Raw genomic sequence first — 18,567 nt, 5'->3', positions numbered from 1 at the left:
GAAGGACAAACAAGTATAAGGAAAATCCAGTGCTGTGATTTGAACTCATAACTGTGAGGCAAATCTGCTAAGCACCCCACACTGTGTTGCTCCTTAGTTTGGCGTAGTAAAGTAAACTTGATTGTACCCTGCAAGGCACTGCAGTCAGTACTTGAGGTTATAATGCCCCCTGGTGGCGATTGACCTGATCTGCAGAATCATCCATTTTCAACACCATAATGGATGGATGGAGCTCGGTGCATTTAAATGACCAAGATGTGTCTGCAGCGCTGCAGTCTATTATTTGTCCACTAGGTGTCAGGGTCTTCCTGCAAACTATACAGGTCGCACATGCACACTTAATTGGTTTAAAAAATATTGGTTATTTGCTCCAAGTAATCTTTTCAATTTGTATTTATTTATCTCTCTATACCAACGAGGTACATTGATAAGAATCACTACGTAAACTTGTTTGTTGTGAAATGCAGAAACTATTTTTTTTACAACAAAACTTAAAATATTTAGTTGAATGTTCCTACTATTTGGGTGAACTTTATTTCAAAGTAGGTCATGGTGGTGGTATGTGGCGAGATTTTTTTTTTTTAACAGGCAGTTCATAGTGTAAAAAAAGTTTGTCGACCTTTGGTGTGCGTAAAATCTATTCCGGGGTGTTCGTTGCGTCAGTCTCCAAAAGAGGGCGACATTACACTTGCAACCGGGATTCTTTCCAACTGCACAGCACCTAGAGACTTTCTCATGTAAAGTCACTTGAGATTACTTCATGCATTTCTGATTTGGTCACCAGATGACCACGTATGTTCCCGTTTGACGTCGCTGTAATTACAGTATGACAACACTTTCACCTTTGTATCATTTGCTAACGACACATTGTTTTTGCCTTCAGTAAAGACAACAATTCTGAAGTAATATTAGATGCACACACACAAGAAGGTGAAGAGAAAAAAAAAAAAAGCAACTGTGAAATTGTAGCGTGGCTTTGCGGTCTCCTCGCTGCCTGCTTTTCGATCTGGTCCCGGCGGCGCGAGTTAGCCCTAAGCCGCTTTCTCCCCACGCAGCCCCTGCATTCACCAGCATTCACCTAAATCTGTCACACAGATTTGACACTGCGTCACTTGGAGTGCACTCATAAATGACATGTATATAATGTGCAATATTGTGCACATTTACAGCCCGGAATTCCCTCAGAGCATGAACTGTTCTTTTGTTTCCCATCATGTGTTTGCCCCCACCCCACCCCCCATGACCATTCCTTCTTGTTGCAGAGAATACACCTCATATTATTATCTAATCTTTTTTGTTGTTGTTGTTGAATAATGCACATTTTTTTTATCTAATCTATCTATTTATATATTTTTGGCCAAAGTTCAGCAGGTGCAAGAAAAGGGGAGACTGAGTGCCCTCTCGTTCCTGGCTTACTTGCTCCCCTCATTCAGCGTCTGCTCTGTCGCTTTTCTTTTCCGGATAAAAGTGGGAGAAACTGGCACTCGCTGGCAACTCGGAAGGATTTTCTCCCCCAGTGGCTTTTGTCCATTTGCACAGCACAAAGTGGCTTGTTTGGGCTTCTGTCACAGCTTACAAAAATGACACCAGAAAAATGAGGACATATTATGATGTTGTGTACAAATAACATATTTTTTTTTTGTTTCTTCCCCACCTTCTTTTAACAGAGTTGTTTTTGTCTCCTGCAGGCTGCAGAGGATAATTATGATTCACTTCCAGTTGTAAATGAGCAGTCATGGACGTCCCCTCCTTTGGGAATCTTCAGCCCTTTGCAAAGAAAATAGAGGTTAAAAATCTGCTAAATGAGTTTGCAGCAACCGAGATCCTTCTCTTCCTCAGGTAATGAGTTTGATTAATTTTTGACCTTTGGAAAACTTTGCCAAGCTTTTTGGGCCGCTTCTTGTCGTTTTCTAAAGCTGGCAGAGTTAAACGATGTATTTTATCGGGTTTCAAACGGAGACCATGAACGAGGTGCTTTGGTTCACACGGCGAGACCAATGCAGATATTTCATGTGTGAAAAATTATGTATAAAAAAATCTAATATTGTTTGTTGAAAAAAAAAAAATCAATGTATTGCTTGTTTGTAAAAAAAAAAAAATCATGGAGGAGGATCAAGAACTAAATAATCAAATATTAAACCTAAATCGCAATATTAATTTGGGGAACATTCATAAATAATCATAATAAGAAAACGACAGCGTTTGGATTGTTGAGACCAGCGAGTATACCTACAAAATGCGCACTTCTTTCAGAACTCCAAAGAAAACTTTGTGGCCCACAAATAATCCAGCGGGCGATGCTTATTTTACCCCACACAGGTGTTTAGAGATTCCGTCCGAGATAAATCATGATTTGTAAACTTTACCGTAGACAGCGGTGACAGCTTTCCCTGTATAATGTAGAAATATGGCAAAGGTCTTAAGAAGAGCTGTGATTTAGAGCCCAAGGATGCGGCGTGTCTCCCTTCCGGAGGAGGCCCTCCTCCTGCCTTTGATTTAATTCTCTCCTCGCGCTATTAAAAAGGCCTTCCGCTCCTCTCACCGGGTGCACCTCGCTGTCAGAAGTGGCACAAAATCATTCGTCATTGCCGCCCGCGTGTAGCCAGCGCCCGCCACTACGGCCTTTCGCACTGTATATTTTTCCATTATTGATTATGTGTGTGTGATGCCGGGAGAAGTACAAAGATGGCTACCCGCTTGTGTCCAGGTTTAGGCTGAAGGGGGTAAGGCGGTCTAAATTTCCCTGTCTGTGGAAATACCATGGAGAGTTGGCATTACTTTTGTATTCAACTAGTCCACCGTTTCTCTGTCTAAAGTTTGCTAGCTTGAGCGTTAGCATTACTCTTTTATTCAACTATTTCACCTTACCTTTGTCTAAAGTCTGCTAGCTTAAGAGTTAGCATTAGTTTTGTATTCAACTATTGCACCTCGCCTCTATCTAAAGTCTCCTAGCTTAATGGCAACAACACAAAATGACTTGGACGTGCTAACATAACTAGCATCGATGTTTTGGCAATTAAAAACCATTAAAGAACTGACAGAATGTTTAAACACAGGTCGTAGAAATAGCGCCGTTAATCACAGGAGTAATGTTAGCCTATAGCATTATTTTTTATTGCTTTCAGCAAAACAGAATCAATAATCCTTATCAAATGGACTGTCGTGTCCGTGTGTGTATTGCAGCTATTTTGTGCACAAAACTGAACTGGCCATGAATGTCAGCGTCCCCCTTTGTTGTTTAATTTATTTTCTTTTCAAAGTTGAGGGAGGTGTCCTTGCTGTGAGAGCTCGCCATTGATGTGGTTATAGTTAGCCCGCTCTCCCGCCGTGCCGGTCTGCAGGAGAAGAGCCTATCGCTGCTCCATTTGCTCGTCGTCTCGCTCGGTCAGTTGGCCAGTTGGTTTTTTTCTCTGCAAGATGATGAAGCGCTCAAAGACTCTACGAGTGCGAGGGTGTCAAGAGTCACACTTACTCAGTCTCAAAAGCTTAAAGGCCTTGGGTCCAATTTAAAAAAAAATATTTCCCCCCCTTTACTCGCATGCATCTCCTAAACAGATGGATAACAAAAATATTTTTATGTGGACAAAACACATACGTGCTCTTAAAATGTCCATAATACAATTCTCAATGCATGTGTATTGATTTTGCTACCTGTACTTTCTGCCGTAACTTTGAATGAGTTTTGTTCTCTTATCTCCTAAAACTGAAAAAGTTTTCCATTCGCCTCCCCCCCTCGTTTATTCCGAAGCCCCTCGCTCAAAACACCGCTCGCTGGCCCTGGTGTTGTTTTATCACCTCTGCATCTGTGTGTACCGCGCGCAAGTGAGGCGGGCCTCTGAGGGCTAGCGCGCAGCTCTCGGCTGGCTTTGTACAGGATGAAGAAGTCCTAATCCTCAAACAGACTTAAATTCCACCAGAAAGTCTCTTGATCCCGAATCCACCCATTTTCTTCAAAAGCGTACGCGGCGAAAATCCGCGATTTCAATCTGCGACGGGCGGCCACCGACGCTAAAGTCGCGGCAATCGCAGGCTGTGTTTGGGCTGCGACTCGGCCGCGCTCGGAGCTATATGAGAATTTTGTTTGTTCTGCGCTTTGGCTTCACCCACGCAGTGCCGCCGCGTCTCTATTTGGTGGCGTATATTTCATCATGTTTGTCTTGCCATGTTTGTCGGCTCATATTTGAGCCGAGGGTTCCTATTAAAACTAAACAGCGTATCAGAGGAATATTGCCACTGTCAAAAGCGCATCTGCGGCGTCAAAGCAATTTAGTCGTAGCGTCGATTTCCGCTCCTTGCGCTCTTTCTGTTTACTCTCCTTGCTCGTGTTTCATATATTCCCGTTTCGTATATTGCCTTTCTCATCCGAATGGATGCATATTCACTTTTTCGATATATCACAATGAGGCTTTGTCTGCTTTATCAGAATCAAAGCAGCTAAACTTGTTTTGCCCTATTATTTTCACTTTTTAGCTAGATGATAAGCCGGAAACTGATGCGTTTTGAAGCATGTTAGCAAATTAGTTTCAATTAATTAATTAAAAATAAAAAAAATTCTGAATTTCATATATTCTAGTAGGCTTTTTTCTTCTAATTAGGTAGGGCTGTGTTGACTTTATATCCACTATAAATAGTTTTCAAAGTCATCCATATTGTTGTCATGTTTTTTTGATGTTGTGTCAGCACAAATCTATTCTCATAACTTATGTTTTGTTTGCGTACCACGCTGTGCCATTATTTTCAATTTGTGAAAACCCTAAAAAGTAATTACCTTCAAATCCACCTTTATGGTGATAAGCAGCTCCATAGCATGTTTTTATTGCCACACACCATAAGTGACAATTAATACCATAAGTACCCGGCTATGGATCCACCATCCACCTGTGGATGAGTAAATCAATACAAAAGCAATATAAGGATTTTATGGTCATTAGTAGCTTTACGGGACAAACACACTTTGCACATCCAACATGGAGTGGCTGGGGAAATAAAAAGGTACTTACATTAGTATTGACCTTGTTACTGCTCTTGTAGCTGTTTGCTTTCTACACACACACGCACACGCACGCACGTGCATTCAAAGGCAGGGTAACAGATGAAAATAGTCATTAGCGATGCATGAACAAACTTTACTAATGTCTCTTTAAAGACAGACCATTTTATTGGAAATGTGTTTTTGTTCGTCAAACAAAATACTGAAGAAAAAAAAAAGTTAATTAGCGTTGCAATCGGTGGTCTATCCCTGTGTGCGCAAGAATCCGTAGAAGCGTCCAAGCTGCGCCGTGCCGCGCCGCGCTCGCGTCCGCAGTGTAAACAAGGCGCTTCTCTGGCTGATTAACATCTGATTGTAATTCATCATATCATGCGCAGCTGGCGACATCTCGCAGTCGCATTCATTCCGTGTTGCGACATGCCTTGGCTTCCGTCGCGTCGGCGCTAAACAAACAGATTGCAAGCTGTTGCTACCCGTGAGAGGAAAGTACTTGAAATATCAGGTGTGTCAGGTGATTAGCACCATCGTGCCTCAGTTTCGAGTTGAATTACTCGCTTTGCATCGGCGCTAAATTCCGATTCTTACTTAAACGGGCTAATTTGTAGCAATATTTAGCATTATGCTTCCTGCTGGTCTTTGTCCACAAAGTGACACACTGTTAACACTCCCTGCTGCTATTCCGACATGGGGCGAATCGTTGCCTTGGATTAGCAGTTGCTCGAAGCACTAAATTCCCACGGTGGGTCATTTATTTCCGGTGTCCTCGCACCAAAGTTTTGCTCCTGTTCACTGCCACATTGTAATTGCTCCTCAGATCTCCCGTCTTTTTTTTTTGTTGGGCTGATTGTGGTATGCTCGGTGACAGCGCCGTTCACATCTCTGTTGTTCACCGGTCTCGGGACATGGCCACTAGGGATCATGTTTAGTGTGTTTGGACTTAGGGAAAACTGACAGGTGGGGGCAGAGGGGGTGGGAGTCCAAACGGGCCCGCAATGCTGGAGGAAAACTGAGGACTTCTCCTCCAGTGAAGTTATAAAATCAAAACACACTCTTGTGCGGTAGATGGGAGGTCCTCCTGAGTGGAGCTCCTTGTGATGTTGTGCAGCCTTGTGAGGGCCCCTCGGGGACTTCCCGAAGGCTTGTTGTTTCTTGTCAGAGATTAGATTGAACCGGGCGGCTGTGGTTCACACTCATGCCTGAAAGAAGCCAAGACTCCCTGCCACTGACCACAACCCCTGAACATTGCTCGCCACATGTATTTCTCTTTGTAGACTCACTTTAAGTCTCTTGCTCACTCGAGTATTTTCAGACAGTTCTGTGTGCCCCCCTCCGAAGCAATCATTGATTAGCAATGAATACATAATGAGTCCATGAAATGACAAGTGTTGTTCTGTCTGTCTGCTTGTGTTGCTCCACTCTTTGTGTTTGAATCGGCAACACCGATGTTATTCGTTAGCCTGTCTATGATTCCCCCCCCATTATGTCTTAGCATTGAGCTAGCCAACTTTAAAGCCGAGTTCTGTTGTCACTCAAATCGAATTACAGATACTTAGAACGATTCCTGCCAGCAGTTTTCGCCTGACTCATATTAGACACAAATACATTTCCTACGCTCGAAACAGCACGCGGATTGTTCCTTCGTAAATTGCCCGGTAATTGCGCGGCCACATTCTCGCCACCTTTGCCGCAATAGCCGCCGCCGCACGTCCCTCTGAGAGGAATGACATTAGCTGTCCGTTTCAGAAAGAAGCCTCAAAGAGTGATCCAGTGAAAGCAGCTGTCAGGGAGGTAAAGAGCACTGACAGCGATACGTCATCCCCGCCTGCTGCTCGCCCCCTCCCACCCCCCCACCCCGGTATTTAAAAGACTATGGCAGTCAAGAGCCCATAAAAGTGAGCGAGTCGGCAGCGGCGGCATCTGCCGCCACGTGCGGGGAGGAGATTCAATGTGAAAAAGGGGAGATAATGCGCTATCTCACTAATGGGCACCCGACAAGACACAGGCTCATTTTTCACATCATGTCATCTGTGAGGTTTGAATAAAAGTAATGGCCGCCACGAGCCCGGGCTCTCTTTCTCTCCCAGCCATTACGGCTTCCGCCTCTTCACTTTTATTTGTGTTGACTCGTACGGTCGGGGGAGATGACAGCGAGCGGGATCGGTCCGAGGGATGATCCTCGCACCCCCCTCTGCATGACAGGTCCCTTCTTTTTTGGCAGGCACGGGAGGCCGCGATGCCGGGCGGGCGACGTCATATCAAATGGCGTAATCTGACAGAAGAAAAGGAATTTGCACACTGGGGGCATCACAAAGTCTGTCGCTTGTAATTTCCTGACAGAGACGGAACGGGGGAAGCGAAGGGCTTTCGACGGCTTCATGTACTAAGAATTAATATCAGTCAAAGTTAAGCGGCTATTTTGGGATAAATAGGGGAGGATCTCCGTGACATGTTTTGGGGCGCAATGCTATGCTAATGTGAGTGGATACTGATTGCTCATTGGATGCTTTCATTTTCCACAGTAGTGGCATCTAACATGTCCAAATATCTGTACTGAAAAGGTTAGTGCGTAATTAACGCTTAAATTCCCCGCTGCTGTCAACCGTGTTTAGTTCACAGCAAACGCGCTCGTTTTAATATTTGGACGCAACTTTAACATCTGGAAATCAACATAACGCGAAACACGTCTGAGTGGCTTTTCACCAAACAAGCAAAAGTGTTTGGCAGCCATTGAGATTTCCACGGGTAAGGCAGCCCAGAGTACAGACCCTGCTGACTTTCTGAATTTATGACTAAAACGTGTGCAATTACATTCCCAATGCAGCATGTCGACCTCGTTTCTTCTACGCCCGATTCTTTGCATGATTTCTTACTAGAAGCTTCCACTTGACTGGAGGCCCCCCCCCCCTTTTTCCCTTTGTCTTGGCAAAGCATTACAATTGTATGCCTCATCAATTACTTTGAAAATAAGAAAAGCGTCACTGCTTTGTCGACTCCCGGGAGGACGGATGAGAAAACAAGTGATTTCCTTATTAAGTTGAGGAGTCAAAGGCCTTGTTCCGGAGCCGCCGACTTCAAGAGCCCGGAAGATTAAGACATATATTGGATTCGTGATGGAGGCCACATAGTTCATTTTGAAAGTAAAACAGAATATTATTCACAATCCTTTTAAAATTCAGATTGCCAGCTGACCTGTGACTTGAAAGTAGTGTATTACATTTTCAATGAGCTGCTGCCGGTGCTGCCGCTGCTGTGTCACCAAAAGGATTGTGGGGAAAAACAAATGTAGCCAAAAAAAATAATCTTGATTTTTGTTGATCAAAAAACAATACTGGAATCTCACTTTGAGAGAAAAAAAAAAAATCCCTCCAGGTGATATTATAAAAGACATGCAGAAAGCCGAGGCTGATTTTCATATATATTAAATGTATGAGATGTGAAATTGTGCGAAAAGGCTAAGGCTCCAGCTTAGGTGGCAACTTGATTCCAAATATCGTCTCCGTCATCTGACCCTCAGCCAATAATCTCATTCGCGCATTCTTTCATTGGAACACAGCCCCCCCCCCCCCCCTTTCCCTATATCGGGCTATAGAAGTAATATTGACATTGTTAGCAGCTTCCCAACCTACTTGTCATACACAAACATTATGAAAAGTTGACACTTTCCTTCAAGCAATATGCGCTCCAGCAGGAATCGCAATTTAAACCTCCAAGCCGACTTGTACATCCGGTCGTTCCCACCGCCGCCATATTAAGTCCAAATTCAAATTGTACAAAAAATGAGAACTTTGGGATATTGAGGATGAATTTTTATGTGGTAATAAAGTCACGACTGCAAGCTCATTGTCACAGTCGCACCCCCCCTCCCTCTCCGACTCCGTGCACCAGTGCACCGCCTCATCACTCCCCACCAAATCTCCTGGCCTTAATTGGTCTGGGCCCCTCCAACATGTTTGTAATGAAAAAAAAAAAAGCAGCACATAATTCTTAGTTTGTTGGCTGGCAGAGCCCAATTTACAAAAGTGGAGGTGGGCGATAACCAGAGACTGTGGCGCTCTCCCAACGATGAATCACGCCGCTGCCAGCTTTGAGCGCAATATAATTGAGTCCAACATCTCCGAGCACTTTGGGCGTAATTAATGATAATCTGTAACAGAGGAATCTGAGATTCCAGTTCACAGAACTGTTTAATTAGGCCCAGTAATGAAAGCACGGGCGGCGCTACAAGAATATGGCCGGCCTCATGATTAATGATTTGTGCTGGTGAACACAAAAGTGCTGCACTGTTAACTCCAACGGATGCCGCTGCATGTGCGTCTCTGGCATTTACGCAGCAAAATACGTGGGAGCTGTTTTGAAACAACACAACAAACGTCACATTTTACATCCAATGTTTTACTTCATCCTTTTTAGGAATGGGAAAAAAAAAATACAGTTGTAAAAAAAGAATAAAATCTTATACAGTTGGTGCCTTGGCTATAGTTTCATCCATACCCGTTGAAAAATAGACTTGACAAATATTTAAATAATTTTGAAAAAGATAAAATATCAATTTGGTTCTCCGCAAATTTTTGGGTTTGGTCACATGACATTATGTAGAAACATGAACGGCATTAATGATGTATTTTTTAATCGACAACAGGACAACAATGTCCGACATGGCGCCCCCTAGAGGTTGATGAATTTAAATGTTTATTCCAGAAATTTTATGTAAAGCAGAATACCCCTTTTTACTTTTGCATAGTGTATTCTTAAAAAAAAAAAAATCCTTCCGCCTTAAGAACTAAACCTCGCTCAACACCATATAAATAAAATAAAATACACATATATATATATAACCCAAATTAACCCCCCCCCTCCCTTTTTATTCAGATAGCGCACCCCTGCTGTGATCAAACCTCACAAACATGTAAGGTAAAAAAAAAAAAAGACATAATACAATTCACTCTGGTAATAAAAAAGGAACATAAGAACTTGGGCTACATTATTGAATGCAATGCTCCAGCTCCCGTTTGTGCCTCGCAGGCATTCTCGCGAGGTTATTTCCTGCTAGTGTAACCGAGTTGCGCCTTCATAACAGCATCAGGTAAGGCTGGCCGGTGGACGCCGGCGACCCGGGCTCCACTTTTAAGTGGATCTCATGAAATGCGCACTAGCCAAACCATTACAGAAACAAAATAAGGCATGTTTGGCATGAATTGGATTTCTCCCCCCTGAAACAAAGCTATTAGTCACCGCCTGTCACTTTGTTGACTGCCCTGAGCCGCCTCGTGTTTTTGTGCGCGGCACTTACAGTAAGTCCGCCCCCCCCCCCCCAACCTTCAGATTTTGCACTCGCTGCCCTCTCAGCTGGGAACAACTCAATCGTCATGCAAAGATCACCACGGTTGGAATATTCAGCGCGGCTGCCCGCCCGCCCGCCATTCGTTTTATTCATCATTTCTTCAGGAAAATGTTGAAGCCTCCATCAAGCCGACAAGTGGCCTTAGGAAAAGTCAGTGTGAAAGGCAATGAAGGTAGAAAACCACAGGCGCAGACGCTCATAAATCCACGCCAAAAAAAAAGAAAAAAATGAGAAGGATGAAAATGTAGACTGATTGCAGACAAAGAAATGACTCCATCCAGCTAGCCACCCGCCCTCCCCTTTTTCCTCCAGCCTCCATTCATTCCCCCACGTCTGAATCTTGTTTAGTTCTTTAATTCTACAGTTTGTGACCTGGATGTGGCCATGGCTGCACATGAGAGAAATTACAAAAGCCTCTCAGTCACAGCGGCTCGGCTTCCGCCGGCGCGGCAGCATTTGTCATTGCCAAAACAGCAGAGTTTAATTAAGTGTTGTGAGCAGCCTAGTGAGAAACACACTTTAAATTAAACCTCCCAACACGCCGCTATTGGTTCTTTACCTTCTCGACAATCAGCGGGGTATACGGCATAAATTTCTATCTCTCAGGGGGAAAGGCAGCTGCCGCGCTCCCGGCCCCTCATAAACGTCTCGCTCTCCCCGAGAGCCGTCTCCATTACGCCGCATTTCATTAAAGCCCGGTTTGGAAACGGCCCGCGCACCAAAGCCGTAATTAATGCCTCTCGCTAATTTCGCCTTTTTATTGACTCAAAACACTTGTTATTGGGCTTAACTGAAGGAAGTTTTTGTGAAGCAGGGACCGGTTCATTCCATTCGTCCATTTTATTTTGGACTGCCTTTTGATCAATAATAATAAATATCAAGTGCCATCTTTGTGGAACTAAAAAAAAAATATATTCATTCAGGTCCATTCAATGACTGAAGCGGTTAATCGAGTTTACTACCCACCTAATTCTTCTCACAAATAATACATTTTATTCAAATAATTTTTGAATAAATTAGCTGTTAGCATTAGCATAATAGCACCCCCCCCCCATCACACCCATCGATTGTGCAGTTCGTACGGCCACTCGATCAGACAGCCATTACAAGTTTGAGTGCTATTAATGAGAGCGCGCAGATGGGCAGAGGTGTAATTCTTCACCAAGGATTGTCATGTTAACGCTGTTGACTGATCCGCAGCTTGAAGATGGCCCTGCCTTGTAAAGGCAATATGAGTCCTTGAGCGTTTTTTTATTTTTTTATTTTTCCATAGCAGTCTTGTTCGTAGCGGTCTACAAGGTCTTCTCCCGGCGCTAAATTGGATGAAACATCTCGAGTTTGGAGCGTTTCCACTTACGCAGCCTTCGTTGTCTGCTCTCGTATTTTCAATTGTACATCCAGCGAGGAAGATCTGCTTTCATCTGCTGTTTGTACATTTATTTCAAATTTTGTTTTTAAATTCCATCAGTTGTTGCGATAATTTTAGGATGATCCTCTGCTCCTCGTCTTGGGTCCACCAAATGATATACGATAGCTGGCGCGCCACTACTTAATGTACACTATTAGCTCTGTATTTAAACACCATCATGTCATTGATTCACAAATTGATTTATCGATGTTAATTCAAGTGTTTCACATATTAATCACAGTAAAGGAATCAATTTAGTGTATTTTATGAGCTGTTGTGTGATCGACTAATGATGAGAATTAATCAACTTTAATAAGAATTCAAACAGCATTGTCGAGCTAATTTGTCTCTTGGTAAGCGGAGGAATAAACACGTGGCGCTGCAGTTTTTTTTTTTTTCCATTCATAAGAGATTTATTTTGTTATTTTTATTTGATCATTTATTCCAATTCGATAGTCAGCGTTACAAAGCAGAATTTGCTCTGTGTATTCCAAGCACATTTTATATTGCGTTCTATCAATAGTTGTCTCAAATGATACAAAACAGCACGCTTTGCATAATTTTTACGCACAAATATAAATTGCACGTTAACATTTTCAAGTCATTTATGATCTCTGGCGTTTTTGGGGATGCGGCACACATTTTAAATGCCACGTTGAAAAGGGACTCCGACGGTGTCCCGCAACTTGTTTTTATGTGTCCAATAAAGTCTCACTTTCCAAAGAGGAGCAATAAAGCTGTTTTCACTCTTTGCTCGGCGTAAACACCGCAACGCTTTGCACTCCGGAGAGCCATTTAAGTACTTCATTAGTGGTCCATGTCATGTCTTTAAAGTATTGATCTCTGCAGTCAATGGAAAAATAACAACCCCGTTATAAAGTACTTGTCCATAGCGATGGCCAACATAAATTATTTAAAAAGGGCAGATTCACACTGGCCGCGCAGCCATCAATCATCAGATATGGCCGTGACAAAAAGCAGCGCTTCACACGTCTCTTCTATCTCCCCGCAGAACAATTCTATCAGCCAGGTGGCCGCGAGGAGGAAACCGTGACCCGATGTCACTCGCATTGTTGCCGCCGCCTTTGAAGGCATCCGCCGGCCGCCGTGGCCCGGAATGGGATGGCTCAATAGATTCCCCGCGTTGGCTGCCCGCCCCGCTCTGGACCCACGCTTCAATTTGTCTCCCAATAAAAGGTGCGTGGAGGTGTTGGCGTTTTCGACCCAAACAGTGGATGAATTTTTTATCGAACGGGTGAATTGAGGTGTAACTGCAGTCATAGGTATTCATTGCATTTTCCATTAAAAAAAAGAAATGAGAATGTGAGGGGGAAAAAAAAACCCACATTGATTTTAAGTCTGCTAGCTTAATGCTAACAGCTATTGGGAAACATCATAGACAGGCTAACAAATAGCATTATTGTGGTGGTCATATCTCTTTGAGCAAGCGATATTTGGCAACAACAGGTGGTGCAAAATATGAACAATGTAAAAATATATTCTTTATCATCTGCAAAGAACAATTGCAGTAGGAGCAGCACAATCTCCATTCAAATGTGATAAAACTGTTCAATTCACTCATTCATTCATTCATTCATTCATTCATGTATGTTTCACAAAATGGAGTAAAAAAATTAAAGAGTGCTGAAAACAAAACACAAAAATTTGTGCTAATTAACCAAAATTTTGTCCGGCCGTGAATCGGAATTGACATCTGCCTAGCATTAAATGTACTATATGCTTAAATTCCCTATGAAATGATATATAAACATCTTGTAAGGTTATCCTTTAATGTACTAGCTGGGTGTTTTATGAATCTTCAAAGGGGAAAAAAAAATCCTCTATATTGACAGCCGAGTAAACTGTAGTCCTGTAAATCGCGCTCACAATCCATCTTTTTTTTTGCATATCAATCACCTTCAGTTGCACATAATACCACCTCGTGACAAACACATAAGAGCATCGTAAATGAAACCCCGAAAAAGGCGACCCGGCAGAAAAAAACCCCCACACACACACTTCAGTGCGGCAGACGTGTCTTTGAGTTAGACTTTCAAAACAGGACTTTGATTAATAATTGATTAGAAAAAAGGCACACGGCATGAAAGGCAGGAAGTGGTGGCATTCTTGTGATTGGCCGGCTTCTCAAACTGCACTTTGTTGTTGTAAACGCCGACCCGGACCCGTGTGTGTGTGTGTGTGTGTGTGTGCGTGCGTGCAGACCCACTGTGGACCAGAGGAGCCCTGATATAAGTGGCCCTGCAGCCATATGAGCTGCTACATCTGAGGGATAATTGGTGCCAAGCAGGAGCCTCCTACCTCCTTTCATTTAGTCACTTTGCAATTTAGTGCTGTTCTCACTCAGGAAATGGAAATGTCATGAAATTTTAGGCCAGACATTTTGAGATTTCACTTCTTTTTTTTAAATCTATAGTACCAGAATTATTTATTTTTATCTGGCCCCCGGGCCTTGAGTTTGATACCTGTGATGTAGAGTAAATCAAGGCCAACCTGTTAAAAATGTCCAGTTCTGTTCATTTGTCATTTTATTCCTACTTCCTGATTCTTAAATATAGGTTTCAAGTTTTTTTGCGTCAAAAGAACAAACGCACCCATCAAAACATAACATTTTGGTTTGCGTATAGCAGAGGTGTGGCAAAATGCAATTTGACGGTCTGTGAACATTCGTGTTAAGAGGTGAAGACCAAGGCGGAGGTGTTGGGGCTATCCGAGTCTGGAACGCTTAATGCCTGATGTCGGCCCCCCGCCGGGAAGGATGCCGATCTGGATGTATTGTTGTCAGCGGCAACAGGGAGGCGGAGAGGCTAACTAACGCTCTGTGATGGCCTCATGCGGCTCTGGCCCGGTGGCCAACGCGACGTGACGTGCATTTGTATACTCGTGTTAGCTCCGACTGAGGAACTTTTTGTGATCGTTTTGGGTTTGGTGGGTCATATGAATTTCAGCGGGTACGAAAAGTGTTGAAGAGAATAGGAAGTGTTTTATAAGAGTATCGCAAAGGTTAAAAGAAGAAGAAAAAAAAAGTCTGGGGAGGGCCATTGAATCGAAATTAATCGGAATGTAATGGTGACCAAAAAATGGTGTTGGTTTGATGGAGTTTGGAACCGATTAATGGCATGTCCATTCATTTCAATGGGAAATATTTATTTGATATGAACGGAAGGTATATTCATTCTTTTCAGTTCATGCTCACCATACAGATAAGTGCTGAGCTGATAGCGTCCTCTTTTCGAGACACTGGAAATGTGAGATGAAGCAATGTGAAGAGTGAAGACAACAGCAGGGCGCTACTCGCCCAGCGTGCCCCCCACCGGGCCGGGCCACGTGGCCGTTTTGACCGACACATCCGGCCATTTGTCGTGAAATTCTCTGTGGCACCTCCCTCCACGGGGGAGTCTGGACCACCAGTCCACAGGAACCAGGCGCGCCAGGAGGGCCCGGGCCGGCCGGCGGTGGCGATTCCACTCCGGCCCGAGCCGCGGGTTCTAATTGATGTGGCAGAGACGTCAGCACTAATCTTCCGCTCTCGGCCGGCCGGTCGGTCGGCCGCCCTGTAAGCCCCTCATCCACTCCACTGCTGCTGCAGAGTCAATTAGATGTGGCCTGCCCGCTACCTGCTCAGTGTAAATATATCTCCTGCAGACACGCAAGTCCACTTATCTAGCCTCGACACATTCGGGCTGATTTCTTATAGCTGCCGCACGGCTCTATCAGCGCCAGGACAGCTCGGCCGATATCTGGCACTACAGTTAGCCGGCCGATGATTACGTGTGGAATAAGCTGGGTTTCCATATTTGTTTGGAGGATGCCTATCTCTCCCGCGCATACTTCGGCTCCGGCGGTGCAAACAAATACGTCAATCTCAGCCGGGGGATCCCGTGACTAATTTGTTGACACTGATGTGAAAAGAATCAAGTGTGAGGCGTGTTTAGCTAGCTCTCATCCCTCAACAATGTCAGCAACTTTTGCTTAGAGGACAAGGTGCAATGGTGAGCGCACACTTAGAACTGCTTCGGTTACATCACGAGACAAGAAATCGTGAATGTTGCCATTGTGAGTTATTATGCGATTATTTTTTTTGCACGGATCCACTTCCCATTTTTTTTTATAAATGATAAAAAAAAAAACAATTCACCTCACTTGCATGTTTTGTATTGAATTATGCAGTAAGCATCAAATTCTATATAAATATCTAAATAATAAATGAAATTATTCTCATCTCTGGAACGTATAACCCCAATGATAAACAAGTAGTCCGGTATTTAATATTCCAATGCCCCCCCCACACACACACACACACACACACACACACACACACACACACACACACACACACACACACACACACACACACACACACACACACACACACACACACACATAATAATAAGAAAATGTCAGAGGAAATAGCTCGGCATAGCAGGAAGCAAAGGCATTCCTGTGTTTCTAATTGATTGTAATTCTTTGTTGGTGAGACATTTGCACAATGTGTTGGACTCACACCGAGCACCAAAGACTTAATTGTCCACAAATGACTGGCAATGATCTGTAATTGGCTTTGATAGTTCGACATAGATTGAAACGGGAACACGTTTTCGTGAGTTGTCGCCGTGTACCGGACGATCCCAGCCTCAGTGTGTCTCGGGTAAGCTCGGAGAACTTGCTGAGTCATTAACAATTAGCAGGGCCGCTCGATTTGATTGTTTTATTGTCTGCACGCATCTTAATTGTGTTCCTTCCTCAAGTCAAATTTGATTCTACTCCTCACTTCTTGTTTGCGATCTACTTTGCACACGGCACCGCTTGATAACCTGCAAATTGTTGTTCTGTCCCGTTGAGAAAATGCAATATCTTCCCGGCGCCACAATTTTTTTTACCGCAGCAGATGGACACCTGCCGAGCCACCGGGAAATGTATTACCAAAAAGCTGGCCTCCTGTAAATACAGTGAAGGTAATAGAGTATAAAGTGATCTTTAAGTGGAGTTTGTAGCACTCCCATAATGGCTTTGGCACCCTTTTAGCGGCTCACGTGACTCCCTGAGAGTAGTGATTATGAGTCGCCAACGAGGAGGTCTCGCGTGCAGGTCAGCCTGCAAGCCTCACTTTCACCTGCCAATCTTTACTTCCCCCGGCCATGTTCTTTAAACAATTAACTCTCTCGGTTATTTAGGAAGAGACTCAACAGCAAACCACGAATTAAACAGCTATATCCTTTTTGAGTATGCTAATATCCTTTGTACTCTCAATTAATTATTATTTTTTTATTAATATTATATTTTTATACTATTTTGTGTTTATTTTTATTTTTTTTATATTATTCTTATTATTCCAATTATTTAAAAAATGTTTGTGTTAATTGTGCAGAATCTCGGTTGTCTTAAAGGGACTGTCAAGATGTTGTTTTGGTAAAGCCATAGTTGTATAATTGACCTCCAGGGTTCTAAGGAACCCACAGGTCTGGGTCTATGTATACGGAAAGGCGTCTGGGTTCTAGCCTGCTGGAGGTCTTAATCAGAATTCTGCAACAGCATCCAGAGACATTTCCTAACGGTGCTTTGGTGGGTTATTCCGCTGCCCTGGCCCCGCCTCCTCCCCTTCCCTTACATATCACACAGACACTGATGCATGGCGCTTTTTGAATTTTGCATTATGTTGGGGGTCAGAGGCGGGTTTCGGCGAGTGTCCTTAATTTCACAGGGTTAAGGCGCGGCGGATTCACGGGGAATACAGATCACTTAGCACGAGCCCGTGACCGCCCGCCAGCCCGGGCCCCGCCGCCATCCTCGCCGTTTGTTAAGCACATCCTTGTGCTCGCTGAACCGTCGAGGCTGCCGAGGTGAACTCGCGGTCCCGGAAGGAAACGTCGCTCTTCGAGATTACTGAAACAACCATTCGGCCTCAGCCTGGCTATGTTCGAGTTCACTCGCTGTGTCGTCGCACCTCCCCTCGTGGCGTGCGTTTTCTCAAGTTCGCCATCGCCGAACTAAAAAAGAATCGTGCGTTGTATCGGTGGTAATCCAATCACGCTGATCCTAAGCTTTTAATTTGATTAAGAGTGTGAAAATGGAGGGCAGGGCGACTCTCGCAGGATAACATCACAGCCTCCAATTGTCGCTGTCAATTTACACACGGATTCCCCTTTTTATCTGCAACCACGTTTTTAATCCGGTAGTCTGAAATCTCCTCTACAACTCGGAAGAAGTGACAATTATTGAGGCCCTCGGATATTTGGGATTTGAATAAAGCGCGACTTTTTATAAAAAGAGGTCCCAGTTGAATGCTAGCTAGATTAGCGAGCGACAGATCATTATGTACATTGTCATTTTTTATTTTCGACAGCATGCGGGTTTGACTGTGGAATTCCTTCTCCTAATCTCTCGTCCAAAGCGCAGATTAATGAGATCAGGCTGCTTGTTTTTAAAAGACTATGAAGATGCTCTCCATGTTTTCTGACACAAAAGAAATTCTTTTCAAAAGACTCTGTTCATCAATACTCTCCCATTGAGACCAAATGGAGATAAGGTTTTTCATGATTTTATGTCATCTGTGGATTTTTGCTCTCAATATCATCTAATCCTCAACTCCTTTTGTTTGTTTTTTTCCCAGCCTTATTTTCGCCCCCCCATTTTAATAGGCTGAACCAAATTGTTTCCACTTCTTCACACGGTTTCGCTCTTTGGCTTTTGCATAAATGCCGACTTTATTTCCATGAAATTCTCCAATGACATCGATTTTACTTTTGCATAAAAGCATGAAGAATGCGTCTAATATCGGGGCGGCCTTCATCTGCTAAGTGGACATTTGCA

General features: G+C 43.7%; 1 long non-coding RNA gene across 2 annotated transcripts in view; it reads left to right on the top strand.

The window, feature by feature from the left end:
• Positions 1 to 18,567, top strand: part of LOC147051238 (uncharacterized) — a 49,575-nt gene that overhangs the window by 4,487 nt on the left and 26,521 nt on the right. For both annotated transcript variants that reach the window (XR_015067301.1, XR_015067302.1), the window contains exons 5-6: positions 1,689 to 1,839; positions 12,752 to 12,936. This is a non-coding gene — a long non-coding RNA (uncharacterized LOC147051238). The remainder of the gene's footprint in view (positions 1 to 1,688; positions 1,840 to 12,751; positions 12,937 to 18,567) is intronic.

Source organism: Syngnathus leptorhynchus, chromosome 9 (assembly GCF_054491065.1).
Source record: "Syngnathus leptorhynchus isolate UIUO chromosome 9, UIUO_Slep, whole genome shotgun sequence".
In the NCBI taxonomy this organism is placed as follows: domain Eukaryota; kingdom Metazoa; phylum Chordata; class Actinopteri; order Syngnathiformes; family Syngnathidae; genus Syngnathus; species Syngnathus leptorhynchus.
This window is presented reverse-complemented; position numbering and strand designations above follow the sequence as displayed.